Here is a 16,761-nt window from a genome sequence, read left to right as displayed (position 1 = left end):
ATTATTTAAATCGCATACACCATTAACCTTGCCTTTATGTTGATTTTAATGAAGAAAAAACAATATTACTGTATTAATAAGTATCTAATAAGAGTCCTTTTTAAGACTAATTAAATTTGCAAACAAACATATGTAAATCACATTTCTTCACGCAGTTCATCCCTTCGGATGATTCTAAAGAGGCGTGGCCACCTCCAGCGCGTTACTGAAAGGGGCGGAGCCAACGCGAGCGTCTTTTACAGAAGGGGCGGAGCCCGAGTGAGTGAGCGCAGGAGAGAGAGAGAGCGAGAGAGCGCGGTGGGTGGGCGTGTCCATGACGTCACCCTCCAGCTCTCCTCAGCGCGCACAGCTGTGGTTTCTCCGGAGCGGAGCTTGAAATCAGACGCGCCGAGCGAGACGCTGCGCTATCCGGGGGATTTAAACCGCTATTCGCCGTCCGTCCGCGCCCGGAGCTCTCTCTATCGCCTTGGATCTGCCCTCTCCTTGGATTATTACCGTTCTTTATTCTGTGGCGCGACGCGCACGAAGATGTAAAGGAGGTTTTGCGCGTGCAGAATCCACGGAGAACACAGAAACGCGCTCGTTAAAACAAGGTAAGAGCAGTTCAAAAACTCTGTTTTCATGTCAGAAGCGGGTGGGAATCAAAACATCCACTTCAGACGAACTGTGAGGAGATAAGTGTACGCGCACGGAGAAGGTGGTGCCCGGTGCGCAGTTTGCGCTCCAGGCGCGTTTTGCGCATTAAGGATAAAGTCGTTTCTGATGCGTTTCAAGACTTCACAGACCGTTTTCACGGTTTTTTAGCCTGTTGTCCGCCAGCTCCATCCGTGGGACAGTCATCCCGCCCACAGGATCCCAAAGCCCCGCTTGTGTAAAGTGAGAATTGATGCCACCGTGCGCCGTGCCAGCCTCGCATATCTGATTTCAACCCTATTTATAATGAAAGTCTGTTTACGCATCTGATTTGTACTTGCACGCTGATGCCCGACTCGCTTTGAGCGATGCGAATCGTCTAAGAATCAGTCCAGAAATGCCCACCTGCTGAAAACTAGTGAGCAACACTTCATTTCAGCGGACGCGATTATTATAATCAACATGTAACGTTAGAGCCATGAGTAGAGGATTTCATCCCAAAACTAGGAAGGACACTTCTTTAGGCGTCCATTTGTGCATTTGCATTTTATGAATGATTTATGAATATCAGTTTAGAAATCAATTGCATGCTCTAAAACTGTCCATTGCACTGATTTCTTAACATATTAATGCAAAATGTTTCATTTTCAGCATTGTGATTTATTGTGCATGCACTAAATAGTAAACTGAATTAAGCAATTAAAGCTGTAACCACCTTAGACATTAATGGGAAGACGTCCAGTGTCCAAAATAGGGGTTTTCATGCATTGAACTTTTGCTTTTGCTGTTGAATATGTGATATATTTGCATGAATCAGTGTGAGATTGAAGTTCAGGGTGTTTTTCGGCTTCCTACACCGGTCGAGCGGATGTCGGCTTTTAATATTTCATGACGGGTGGATTTGTGTTTTTGCACTGTAATGGACATGCTGTCTCGGTGCGGTGTGGTTTTCAGTGCATCCCGTGCTGGATTTGCATAAAACGAGGGTTGGCAGTGGAGTAATGCAAGCCACACCCTCTTTATGGACTTACATCATAATCTCATGTCAGATTGGAATAAATTAGCATTGTTGTTTTGCATTTTTGATTTGTGAATGTAAGTCCTCAATGTCTCCAAAGAGATTCTTGCCTGTAAATTTGTCCTCAGATAATAGCTGGATACTATAAACACACACACGCCAGTCGGAAATTTTCTTTTTTAATAAACATATCTGAATGTCCTCAAAAGGAGGATTTTGTTAGACTTTGTCTGGTCGGACATTAAAAATCATCTCTTTTTTTCATAAATGTACTGTCCTTAATGTCTCCGAATGGAGACATGTCAGATTTTGTTCATTTCTACAGGTGAATTTGTCCTCACTCGCAGACGCTAGTCAAAAATCATCTCTGTTTTAGTAAAACGTAGTTTTAATCTGCATGGCCGCAGTGTCTCAAAATGGAGTTTCTGTCAGATTTCTTGGTGAATCTGACATCGTTCTCACTCAGACTTGATCAAAACTCATCTCTGTCTTAATAAACAGATATTTGAATGTCCTCAGTGTCTCAAACTGAGTTTTATTCTCAGATTTCGTTGACTCGAACTATCAGAAATTGTATTATTTTAAGAAATGTATATCTAAATGTCCTCAGCGTCTCAAAACTGAGTTTTTACTCCGATTTTGTGGGTTTGAGCTATCAAAATGTGTCTGTTTTTAAATAAATTGTATCTAAATGGTCTCAGTGTCTCAAAATGGAGGAGCTGTCTATCATTTTAATGATAAATTAGACGTCTAAATTTGTACTAACTCATACACAAGAGTCAATAATCATCTTTATTTTGATAAATGTATATTTAAGTGTCCCCAGTGTCTCCAAATGGAGGTTTTTGTCAGATTACATTTACAAATTATGGATTACATTACAAATTACAGATTAGAAATGAACATAAATCATGTTAATATTTATATCTAAATGTCCCAGAGTAGTTTCTTGTCAGATTTTGTTGTTGAATTTGTCCTCAAACTTTAATTATGTGTTAACTCACATATAGTAGTCAAAAATTGTCTTTATTTTAATATATGTGTATCTCAATGTCTCAACATCAAGGTTTTTGTTGATTTTATTAGCTTTTAAAAATCATGTCTGTTTTAATAAATGTATATCTAAAAGTCCTCAATTTGTCAAAACTGTTTTTTTTTGTCAGTTTTTGTTGGTAAATTTGACTTAAAACTATATATAAGTATGTATTTGCTCACACACTAGTCTAAAATCATCTAAATATAAATATATATTTATGATAAAAATATAAATGTCCTCTGTTTCTGTTGGATTACATTACAAATTACAGATTACAAATGATCAAAAATCACTCCTATTTTAATAAATGTATGTCTAAATGGCTTAGTGTCTCAGAATAGAGGTTTTTGTTAAATTTTATTGGCTCAAATGATCAAAAATCATCTTTATTTTGATAAATGTATTTTTAAATGTCCTCAATGTCTCCAAATTAAGATTTTTGTCAGATTACATTTACAAATTACAGATTACATTAGAAATTGTCAGATTTAGTCGTTAATTTTTTCTTAAAACTGTCTAAATATGTACTGACTTCCATTTACTAGTCAAAAATTGTCTTTATTTTAACAGATGTGTCTTAATGCCCCCATTGTTTCAAAATGAAGGTTTTTGTTGATCTGATTGGCTCAAAGTATCAAAAAAATTGTGTCTATTTTAATAAATGTATATCTAAAAAGTCCTCAATTTCATAAAAAAGAATTTTCTGTCAGTTTTTGTTGGTAAGTTTGCCTTAAAACTATATAAAAGTACATATTTACTCACACACGTTAAAATTAATCTTTATTTTAATAAATGTGTGTGTATATATATATATATATATATATATATATATATATATATATATATATATATATATATATATATATATATATATATGCCCTTAATGTCTTAAAATGGAGATTTTTTTTATTTATTTTATTTATTTTTTTTTTTTTGATTTTTTTGCTCAAAAATCATCTTTATTTTAATACATTTATATCTAAAAGTCCTCAATTTCTCAAAACAGATTTTTTTTTTGGTCAGTTTTTGTTGGTAAATTTCTCTTGAAACTATATCTAAATGTATTTGCTCACGCAATAGTCAAAAAAATATCTTTATTTCAATAAATGTGTGTATGTATATATATATATATATATATATATATATATATATATATATATATATATATATATATATTATATATATATTTATAATATAAATGTAAATGTCCTTAATGTCTCAAAATGAAAGTTTTTTTTGTCAGATTACATTACAAATTACAGATTACAAATGATCCAAAATCCTCCCTATTTTAATATTTATATCTAAATGGCTCTAATGTCCAAAAAATTTAGGTTTTTGTCAGATTTAATCGTTAATTTAAAAAAAAATCTTAATTTTAATAAATGTGTCTTAATGTCCCCAGTGTTTCAAAACCGTTTTATTTTGTCCGTTTTTGTTGGTAAATTTGCATTAAAATGATATATAAATATGTATTCGCTCACAAACTATTCTGAAATTATCTTTATTTTAATAAATGTATATCTAAATATACACATAAATTTATAACATAAATGTCAATGTCCTTAATGTCTCAAAATGGAAATTTTTTGACAGATTTTATTGGCTCAAATGATCTAAAATCGTCTTTATTTTGATCAGTGTATTTTTAAATGTAATTTTTAATTTGAAATTACCAATTACCAATAATCAAAAAACATCCCTATTTTAATACATGTACAACTAAATGGCTTTGATGCCTCAAAATGGAAGTTTTTGTCAAATTTTATTGGCTCAAATGATTACAAATCATCTTTATTTTATGTAATTTTTGATGGATTACATTTAGAATTTACAGATTACATTACAAATTACAGATTACCAATGATTCAAAATCATACTTATTTTAATAAATTTATATCTAAATGACTTTTATGTCTTGAAATGGAGGTTTTTGTCTCATTTTATTGCCCCCAATGATCAAAAAAATCATCTTTATTTTGATAAATGTATTTTTGAATGTCCTTAATGTCTCCGAATTGAGGTTTTTGTTGGATTACATTATAGATTACAGATTACAAATGATCAAAAATCGTCCCTATTTTAATAAACTTGTATCTAAATGGCTTCAATGTCTCTAAATGGAGGTTTCCGATAGATTTTATTGGCTCAGATGATCAAAAAAAAAATCATCTTTATTTTGATAAATGCATTTTAAATGTCCTCAGTGTCAGATTACATTACAAATTACAGATTACAAATGATCAAAAATCATTCCTATTTTAATAAACTTTTATATAAATGGCTTCAGTGTCTTAAAATTGAGTTTTTTGATAGATTTTGTTGGCTCAAATAACCAAAAAATCATTTTTATTTTGATAAATGTGTATTTGAATGTCCTCAATGCCTCCAAATGGAGTTTTTTGTCAGATTACTTTTACAAATTACAGATTACATTATAGATTACAGATTACAAATGATCAAAAATCACTCCTATTTTAATAAATGCATATCTTCAGTGTCTCAAAATGAAGGGGTTTGTGAGATTTTATTGGCCCAAATGATCAAAAATCATCTTTATTTTGATAAATGCATTTTTAAATGTCTCCAGTGTCTTCAAATGGAGTTTTTTTGTTGGATTACCTTTACAAATTACAGATTACGTTACAAATTACAGATTAAAAATGATCAAAAACCATCCCTATTTTAATAAATGTATGTCTGAATTACTTCTATGTCTCAAAATGGAGGTTTTTGATAGATTTTATTGGCTCAAATAATCAAAAAAACATCTTTATTTTGATAAATGTGTATTTGAATGTCCTCAGTGTCTCCAAATTGAGTTTTTTTTTTTGTCAGATTACTTTTACAAATTACAGATTACATTATAGATTACAAATTACAAATTACAAATGATCAAATATCCTCCCTATTTTAATAAATGTATATCTAAATGGCTTCTTTGTCTCAAAATTGAGGTTTTTGATAGATTTTATTGGGTCAAATGGTAAAAAAAATAAATGCATTTTTAAATGTCATCTTACAGATTATTATTTACAGATTGAAATAAATCATTGCATTTTTAAATGTCCTCAAAATTTAGTTTTTTGAAATTTTATTGGCTCAAATAATCAAAAAAATCATCTTTATTTTGATAAAAGTGTATTTGAATGTCCTCAGTGTCTCCAAATTGAGTTTTTTTTTTTTTTGTCGGATTACTTTTACAAATTACAGATTACATTATAGATTACAGATTACAAATGATCAAAAATCATTCCTATTTTAATAAACTTGTATATAAATGGCTTCAATGTCTCAAAATGGAGTTCTTAATGGATTTTATTGGCTCAAATGATCAAAAAGCATCTTTATTTTGATAAATGCATTTTTAAATGTCCTCAGTGCCTCCAAATGGAGTTTTTTGTCGGATTACTTTTACAAATTACAGATTACATTATAGATTACAGATTACAAATGATCAAAAATCATCCCTGTGTAAATACACTTATATCTAAATGACTTCAATGTATCAAAATTGAGTTTTTTGATAGATTTTATTGGCTAAAATAATCAAAAAAACATCTGTATTTTGATAAATGTATTTTTTAAATGTCCTTAATGTCTTAGAATAGAGTTTTTTGTCGGATTACTTTCACAAATTACAGATTACATTATAGATTACAGATTACAAATGATCGAAAATCATCCCTATTTTAATAAACGTGTATATAAATGGCTTCAGTGTCTCAAAATGGAGGTTTTTGATAGATTTTATTGGCTCAAATAGTAAAAAAAAAATCTTTATTTTGATAAATGTGTATTTGAATGTCCTCAGTGTCTCCAAATTGAGTTTTTTGTCGGATTACTTTTACAAATTACAGATTACATTATAGATTACAGATTACAAATGATCAAAAATCATCCCTATTTTAATAAACGTGTATATAAATGGCTTCTTTGTCTCAAAATTGAGGTTTTTGATAGATTTTATTGGGTCAAATGGTCAAAAAAAAATCATCTTTATTTTATTTTGACTCCAAATGGAGTTTTTTGTCGGATTACTTTTACAAATTACAGATTACATTATAGATTACAAATGATCAAAAATCATCCCTATTTAAATAAGCGTATATCTAAATGGCTTCAATGACTCAAAATGGAGGGTTTTTTTTTTTTCAGATTTTATTGCCTCAAATGATCAAAAATCATGTTTTTCTAAGTGTCTTCAAATGTCTTTTTTTGTCATATTTTTGGTAAATTTGTCCTCAAACTCCGTCTAAACGTATTTTCTCACACAAACTAGCCAAAAATCATCTCTGTGTTAATAAAAGTATATCTAAATGTCCTCAGTGTCTCAAAATGGAGGGTTTTGTCCTGTTTTATTGGCTCATCTCTATCTAAACACGTACTTGCTCCGTTTCGAGTCTGCTCTTGGATTTCCCTGCCGTCGGTTTCCGCCGTAACCGGATTCGTCTGATGAAGTGAGCTCACCGTTTGTTGTTTTCCACCCGAGGAGCTCGTTCGGCTTCCCTGCAGGACATCTCGTCCATTTATAGTTTGTGGGCGGGTGCCAGCGGCCGGACGAGAGGAGTGTTGTATTGTGCTGTAGCGTTTAGGCCTGGCGGTGAATGAAGCGCTCGGGTTTGTCTCTTGATTTGCGTCTAGTTCTCCCAGCAGTGAAGTGGGATAAGTACCTGTCATTCCTTATGTATGAAAAGGCTCGTCGTTGCTGCATGAATGGACATTGTGTTATTTACGCAGCGAGTCCTGCGGGCCGCTAGCGCTCCACTGCGCTGACGGATTGATCAGGCCACTTATATCTACAACAGCCACCGCTAGCACTGATATATCACACTTGCACGTTAACTGCACTTGTTATGGGGCCAAACTGGAACTGGTGACGTAACCAAACTGAGTAATTAGTTATAACATTATTCTTTTGCCAAAATAAATCTGTGAGTCAAGGAGCTGCTATTTATTTACGTTTTATTTATTAATTTTTAATGATTTTCACGAATGGACAAATTATTTTTATATATTTTATTTTATTTATATATATATATATATATATATATATATATATATGTATATATATATATATATATATATGTATATATATATATATATATATTATTAATTAAAAAATTATATTTATATTTTTACATTAGTATTATTATAATTTTGTAGAGTGTAAAAAAGTGTAAAAAAGTTAATGCATTTGTCTAAACAGTTATATGTTATTTATTTTAATTATTATTTTACAAAAGATCTATAAGCTAAAGGATTAACTAATTTATTTATTTTAGTAATGATTATTAATTTTTTTCAAAATTATTATTTTACTAGCTATTTTATTTATTTATTTGTTGCACTCAACTCAAATTTTACTTTATTTACGTTATTTAAATTATTAATATAATTATTATTTTACAAAGTAATATGTACACTTAATGAGCAGTTATTTATTTATTTACTTACTTATTCATTTATTTATTCCATGCTATTTTACAAAAAAATCTGTAAACTCAATCCATTTATTTATTTATTGCATTGATCTCATATTTTACGTTTTTGACATATTTGTCTGAATATTTTCATTGAAACAAAACTATATAGATTTTTTTATTCATAATTTAGTTATTTAGTTTTTAGTTATTTAATTTATTAATATAATTATTATTTTACAAAATAATATGTATACCCAAGAAGCAACTATTTATTTATTAACTTATTTATTCGTTTATTTATTCCATGCTATTTTACACAAAATCTGTAAACTTAAGCTTTCAGTATAATTATTTATTTATTTATTTATTGCACTCAACTCATATTTTACAGACTTTAAAAATAATTTACTTTTTATGTTTTCTTTAACGTAACAAAACTATAATGATTTTTTTTTACATTGAGTTATTTAATTTATTAATATAATTATTATTTTACAAAATTACATATATTAAATGACATAATTAGAAGGTCATAATAATTAATAATTAAATAATGAACTTGGACTGATAACGTAACCAAACTGACTATAATGATGAATATTGTTTATAAAATTATTATTATACAAAAATAAATCTGTAAGTCAAGGAGCTGCTATTTTTATATGCCTTTTTATATATTTTTATTTTTCATTTTGCGTTGTACATTAAACAATGGCGTATTATATTATATATGTTTTAATGATTTTCCAGAATGTACATATTTTGACAACAAAATGTTGACTTGAAGTTCAGTTTTTAAATAATGAATTATTTTAAATATTTTTTAAACAAATAATAAACTTTAAAAAAAAAATTGCAGTTAATATTGGATTATTTTTTCTTAAATTAATGTGTACACTTTTTTATTTAGCTTTAGTAGTTTTATTTTATATTTCAATAATGATACATTTATTTGTGAAAACTGGTTATACAGTTTGACTGTTTTTTTCCCTGCGTGATTGAGTATAAATGCTAATATACCAAGATATTACCTGTTTGTTTTCAGACCGAATATGTCATACTGGAGTATACTGGGTTGACACTTCAGCCTTGAAGGTCTATCAGCTGTTTCTGTTGTGTCTCGAGCGCAGTAAGAGTTTGCTGTTTCTATCAGAAAGCGTGCGCGTGAATGATGTTGTTCTCTCTCGTATCCCAGCAGCCCCTCGTTGTGTGATGACAGATCGCGTGTCTTGGAGGAGCCTCGAGTGCTGGAGCTGATAAGGATGAGCGCGTTTCACGAGCTCTTTAAGAGCCGCGCTTTCCTGCTCCAATCCGTGACAGAACCGCCTGTAAAATACACACTTAATGACCAGACAGAGAGGATTATGGGCCGTGAAACAATGCGCACGCATCCACACGTTCTGTCAGGTGTAGCTATGCTAAATTTTAGCATACATGCGTTAGCATACGGCAGTTTGTGTTTATGTACGCTTCAGACCTCAAGATGTTGTATTTTCGATGTTTAACTAAACTATTTATTTATTTATCTATCAAAATGTACATTTTAGAAAAAAAACTATGATTTTTGTACTTTAGAAACAAATCTAAAGTTCATTTATATTTTATTTTTGTGATATTTTACATTCGTTTGTATTTATAATTATTTTTATATACTTTAGGAATGAGATCAACATTTTATTTTATCTTTTATACAGTTAAAGGATCTAAATAAATTTTAGTAAATTTTATATTTTTATTTTATCATGATATTATTTTGTATTTATATACCTTAAGATATCTACAATTAATTTTATTTTTTATACAGTTAGAGGATCTAAATATTTTTGTGTTTAGGGAATTTTTTATTTTATTTTCTTTGTATTTTGTATTGTTAAATTAAATTTTATTCATGTACTTTAGAAACAGGGTTCTGAATTTAATTAATTAATTAATTTATTTATTTAAATACAATTATAGAATCTGAATTATTTTGGTTTATTTTATTATGTTTTATTTTTATGTTATTTTATTGTAAGATTATATCATTTATTATGTATTAGAGAAATTAATGTTGTTTATGTACTTTAGAAACGGATCTAGATTTTTTTTTTAAATACAGTTATAGGATCTAAATAATTCTATTTTGGTTTATTTTATTATAATTTTATTTTATTTTATTTTATTGTACGCTTATATTATTAATTATGTATACTTAAAAATAGATTTTTTTATTTTAGAGAAAATTTAATTATTTTGTTTTATTATTTTTGTTTGTATTGTTACATCATTTTTATTTATGTAATTTAGAAACAAGAATCTAAATTTAATTAATTTATTTTTAAAAACAGGAATCTAAATTTTATTTATTTATTTTTAAAATACAACAAGAGGATCTAAATAATTTTATTTTGGTTTATTTTATTATATTTTATTTTCAATTTTATTGTATGATTATATTATTTATTGTGTATACTTTAAAAAAACATTTTTTTTATTTTACAGAAATTTTTATTTTATTTATTTGTATTGTTAATTTGTTTTTTATTTCTGTACTTTAGTAACAGGGATCTATTTTTTTAATACAGTTAGAGGATCTAAATAATTTTAGTTTGGTGTATTTTATTAGATTTTAGTTTATTGTGTGATTATATTATTTATTATGTATACTTAAAACAATATTTATTTTACTTTATTTTATTTTATTTTATTTTATTTTATTTTCAGTGTTCCAAATCTGTTGCCTTAGAAAGCAGCTGCCTATGTAGACCGTAGGCAGCACTAGGTTTTGTAACACAGCAAGTGTTCACTGCTGTAACTCCCTACAAGATGCAAATGTTAGCTTTGCTTGTGTGCTGTAAGTGTTTGAGAAGCACTGGCGAAAGATCAAAACGCGTTTATTAATTTTACAGCGGCCGCTGTATATGACTATATATTTGCTTGCAGTGTGTATGCAGAGGGTGCTTTTACATTAGCATGAGCTGACAGTAACCTACACTCGCGCCTCCCGCTCATTCGCAGCAGAATTTAACGTTTCCAGGAAAGCTTCAGCCTTTATGTGTTGGAGCTCGACACTTTAATGGGTTTGATGTGTACCTGCGCTCGCACGGGGGGCCCCGCAGGACGGTGCGGCTGCGTATAAAAGAATGATGGGCCGCTGTGTCAGACGAGATGGAGAAAGAGTGTTCGGCACCTCTGGGAACAAAACCGCTTCAGGCGGATCTCAGTTCATCTGTAGTGTGAGGGTCAACAAGACGAGGAGGGGAGTAATTATCCTGGCAGAACGCGTCAGCGGTTATCGAGCTGGCGAGTTGAGGGGGGCGGGGCTTCTCTGGGAATTGAGTGTCAATTTGCATACTTTTAATAAGTGTGTACCTCACTGCTGAGTGCTTTGAAACGTGTATGTGAATATATGGCTTGGGGGCAGGGTTGAAATATGAGGACTTGATGATGTCATCAGAAAAGTAAAGTTGTTTTAGAGTCATTTTTTTAATAAAAGGCAAACATAGTTTGAGTTGTTTTGAACTATTTAAAATGGTATGTGCAATATGTACTATTTTACCACATACAGTGATTTATGCAATAATATTAATTGTGGGCGAAGTTAAAAATATAAGGACTTGATGATGTCATCAGAAATGTAAAGTTGTTTTAAAAGTGGAAAAAGCATCATTAATGAAAGGCAAACATTTTCTGTGTTGTTTTGTACTATTTAAAACTGTATGTGCAATATGTACTATTTTACCACATACAGTGATTTATGCACTAATATTAATTTTGCATATTGTGAAGCATGGGTAGTATACAGATTCAGATTCTTTAAACAATGTTCGCAACCCATTTTACTTTGTAAACTGGAAGAAAAAGTACTTGATTTTGTCTCTCCACAGTTGCTTGGATGGTGAAAAGTGTATTTAAAGTATAGCGCAGGGGGGTCGGAGTTAAAAATATGAGGACTTGATGATGTCATCAGAAATGTAGAGTTGTTTTAGAAGTGGAAAAAGCGGCATTTTAATGAAAGGCAAACATATTGAAGATTACGGTTTTGTACTATTTAAAATCGTATGTGGTATTTGGTATGATCTATTTTCGTGAAACAGGAACTATAGCGAGAAAAAGTATTAGATTTTTTTCTACCTGCAGTTGATTGGATGGTAAAAAGTGACCGTAAAGTATATGACAGATGGTTTGGGGGTGGAGTTATAAAACAAGGACTTGATGATGTCATCAGAAAAGGAAAGTTGTTTTAGAGTCCTTTTTAGAGTCAAGGCAAACCTTGCTTGAACTGTTAAAATAGTATGTGAAATATGTATTTATTTTGCATACTGTAAGGTATGGGTAGTGTGCAGATTCATATTTTTAAAAAATGTTTGCAACCCATTTTACTTTGTAATTTTTTATTTTTTATTTTATTTTATTTTTTTGTGAATCAGGAACTTCAGCGAGAAAAAGTACTTGATTTTTCTAGCTGCAGTTGATTGAATTGTGTAAAGTGTCCGTAAAGTATAAGACAGATGGTTTGAGGGGTGGAGTTAAAAACAAGGCCTTGATGATGTCATCAGAAACAGACAGTTGTTTTAGAGTTGTTGTTTTTTTTTTAAATAAAAGGCAAACATTGTTTGCATTTCAGATTCTTTAAACAATGTTGGCTTTTTACTTTGTAAAAGTATGTATTTTTCGTAAAACATGAACTTCAGTGAGAATAAGTGGAGTTAAAAATGGGGGCGGAGTTAAAAATATGAAGACGTGATGATGTCATCAGAAATTTACAAAACAGGATTTTCATGAGAAAAAATAATTTTTGTTTATCTGCAGTTGATTGGATGGTGAAAAGCATTTGTGAAGTTTATGGAAGGTTCTTTGCGGGGGCGGAGTTCAAAAATGAGGACTTGATGATGTCATCAGAAAAGGACAGTCGTTTCAAAGGCGGAAAATGTTGCATTTTAATGAAAGGCAAACTTTTTGTACTGTTTAATGCAATTTAAAATAGTATGTCTGATATGTATAATTTTACCACACACAATGATTTATGCACTAATATTAATTCTACATACTGTAAAATATGGGTAGTATGCAAATTAAACGATGTTCCCAGGCCATTTTACTTCATAAAGGGGTGTATTTTCATGAAAAGAATCTTCAGGGAGACAAAAATATTTGATTTTGTCTATCCACAGCTGATTAGATGGTGAAAACTGTATGTAAAGTATAACACAGGTGGTTTGGGGGCGGAGTTAAAATAATAAGGACTTGATGATGTCATTAGAAAAGGATAGTTGTTTGAAAGGCAGAAAGAGCTGGGGTTTTTTTAATGGAGGCAAACTTTTTTGTTTTGTACCATCAACAGTATGTGTAATACATACTGTTTTATGACATACAATTATTCATGCACTAATATTGATTTTGCGTACTGTAAAGTATGGGTAGTATGCAAGATTCACAACACATTTTACTTTGTAAAATGTTTTATTTTTTTTGAAACAGGAGCTACAATGAGGAAAAATACTTGATTTTGTCTATCTGCAGATGATCGGATGATGAAAATGAAAAGTATACGACAGGCGGTTGGGGGGTGGAGTTAAAAACAGGACTTGATGATGTCATCAGAAAAAGACTGTTTGAGCTGTGGAAAAAGCTGGGTTTTTTTAATGCAAACCTCAATTTCAATTAGAAGAAGCCTGTGTTTTTGTTCATGTGCAGTTGATTGAATGGTTAAAACTGCATGTAAAGTATATGACACGTGGTTTGTGGGTGGAGTTAAAAATATGAGGACTTGATGATGTTATCAGTAAAGGACAGTCGTTTTAGAGGAAGAAAAGCTCTGCTAGATATAAATATTGTACCACATAGTTGACTGGATGGTGAAAATGTATGTAATGTACGTAAAGTTTACGACAGGTGGTTTGGGGGCGGAGTTTAAAAAATATGAGGACCTGATGTCATCAGAAAAGGAAAGTTGTTTTAGAGGAAGAAATGCTGCATTTTAATGAAAGGCAAGATTTTTTTGTTTCATAACAGTATGTGAAATAAGTGTTGTTTTAGAGCATACAATGATTTATGCACTAATAATGATTTTGCATACTACAAAGTATGGGTAGTACGCAAATTCAGATTACTTAAACAATATTCACAACCCGTTTTACTTAATGTACTTTCGTAAAACAGAAACATCAGTAAGAAAAAGTACTTGATTTTGTCTTGATTTTGTATGTAAAGTATATGACAGGAGGTTTGGGGGCGGAGTGAAAAACATGAGGACATGATGATGTCATCAGAAAATGATTATCATTTCAGAGGCGGAAAATGCTGTTTTTTTTTTATGAAAGGCAAGCTTTTTTGTTTTAGAACAGTATGTGAAATAAGTGTTGTTTTACAACATACAATTATTTGTGCACTAATATTAATTTTGCATACTGTGAACTATGGATAGTATGCAAATTCAGATATTTTAAACAATATTCACAACACGTTTTACTTTATGTACTTTCATAAAACAGAAACATCAGTGAGAAAAAGTACTTGATTTTGTATGTAAAGTAAATGGCAGGCAGCTTGGGGGGCGGAGTTAAAAACATGAGGACTTGATGATGTCATCAATGATAGTCGTTTCAGAGGCGGGAAATGCTGTTTTTTCTAAATGAAAGGTCAACTTTTTTGGTACATAGAATAACATATTTTGAAATGGAATTTTACAAAGTAATAACGTCAATTTGCATGCCACTTTAAATTTTAGCCCTGTAGAAGTCGTTATTTTGTTAAATGTTCATTTTTCCCCTACAAACCACTGAGAAATCAGAATTTGAAGACCAAATTGATGCCAGCTGAGCTCTCGTGTTTGTTTTTTGTGTATTCTTGCACTAATACAAACATTAAGCGTTTGTTCGACAGCCTTTGGAGCACATATGTGTTGAAAGGTCGCGGGCCGTGGCGATGACAGGCCGACGTCTGCGTTTAATGTGTTTGTGACTCATGCTAAAGTTGGACACTGGGTCAGTAGAAGACGGATAGACGGATGATACGAAGCGACCCGCGTTCACGCGGAGCACTTAGCGAACGGCGCGGCCGCTGGCTCGTAAACCTCGAAGGTCACCTCAACATTTCAGAGCTCTTCCCGCCCTGCCGCCGCGCTGAGATCATCCTCCCGTCGGGGTCTCCTGAGGTTAATGCATCTGGACAAACAGAGGAACACGGCGTTCGTTTGTTCTCCTCCGTTGTCGTCTGCAGTTTTTCGTCTGCCGACATAATATCCATGAATGATTCATCCGCGCTCATGTATAATTGAATGAAGGCAGGCAGAATGGACTCCAGCAGTTTCATGCACTCTTTACATCTTTATTGGTCTGTTGTGGGATAATCCGATCAGATGCCATATGGGATGCGTGACCGGGGTTCTGCGATGGGACAATGATGAAGGCTTAGGTGTCTCATTCGTTTAAGGCATTAGAGGCACAAATCCCAAGTTTTTATTGCGGGAGATATTAGATCAAGTATTATCTCATATAATACTAACCTAGCGTGAGCTGTAGCTTGTTTTAAATACATTTAATGTCTGTATCTCTGTTTAAAATTGCGATTCTGGCCTGTTTGACCTTAGAGGTTCCTTCTTTTGAATTAATATTCAACTCAGTGTAGTAAAAATAGTATGTATATATGTATAATTATTTATATATCAAGTAAAACAATATGATTTTTCATTATTAATATATTATTTAATATTTGTGTTATTTTATATATATATATATATATATATATATATGATACTTTTATATATTTTAATATAATAAAATATATTTTAATATATATTATTTTAATATAATACATTTTTTTAATATATTATATATTTTATATATTTAATATTTTATATTAAAATATGTGTATCTATTAAATATTTTATATATTGAAAAATAAAATAAATATACTATGACTATGAAATGACTGAAAATAGTAAACTGTGTTCATATATTAGAAAATGGTAATTTAATTACTATTAAATTATAAAATACTTTTATGAAAGTATTTGTATTATTTTTTATAAAAAATGAATGAAAATTAAATAAAAAGAAGGGAAAATTAAATAAATAAAAAATAATAATTAATTAATATAAATTAAAAATACATTTTAAAAATCATGTTTGTCATTCATTTACTATTAAAAATCTGTATACATTTTGCAACAATATAAAATGATTTTATAACTTCAATGACTAATAAAAAAAGTACATAAATATATTTAATATTCAATAAATTCAATGATTATATGAGTAAAATATATAAAAATAAATGTATTAAATATTTAAATATTATGTAAAAATAATAACTTATATATATATATATATATATATATATATATATATATTGCTAGGTGGCTAGGTGGTAGTTCATAAAATTGCAATATAAATATAGTTTTATATAATTTATTATAAAATTATTATTAAAATACTTTTATAACTCTATATAGAAAACTATTTATGTTATATATTATTACATTCATATAATTTAATTAATACTGATTACATTTAATTATATAAAAATATGTACTGTACATAAAGTATAAAAATGTATTTATTAAATATTTTATATATTAAAAATATAACTATGTATAACATATAAATGTAGTAACCATGTAATATATTTAGATATATTTAAATTTTATACAGTTTAATGAATAACAT

At 30.0% G+C, this 16,761-nt stretch overlaps 1 protein-coding gene across 1 annotated transcript in view; it reads left to right on the top strand.

Moving 5' to 3' along the window:
• The first annotated feature begins 331 nt into the window (after positions 1-331).
• Positions 332-16,761, top strand: part of ptprsa (protein tyrosine phosphatase receptor type Sa) — a 246,800-nt gene continuing 230,370 nt past the window's right edge. Inside the window, exon 1 of the mRNA XM_051094491.1 lies at positions 332-593. The gene's annotated coding sequence lies outside the window, so the exon portion shown is untranslated. The remainder of the gene's footprint in view (positions 594-16,761) is intronic.

The sequence above is a fragment of the Labeo rohita genome, chromosome 22, assembly GCF_022985175.1.
Source record: "Labeo rohita strain BAU-BD-2019 chromosome 22, IGBB_LRoh.1.0, whole genome shotgun sequence".
NCBI classification, from domain to species: domain Eukaryota; kingdom Metazoa; phylum Chordata; class Actinopteri; order Cypriniformes; family Cyprinidae; genus Labeo; species Labeo rohita.
The sequence above is the reverse complement of the archived record's forward strand: the minus strand, read 5'-3'. Positions and strand labels throughout refer to the sequence as shown.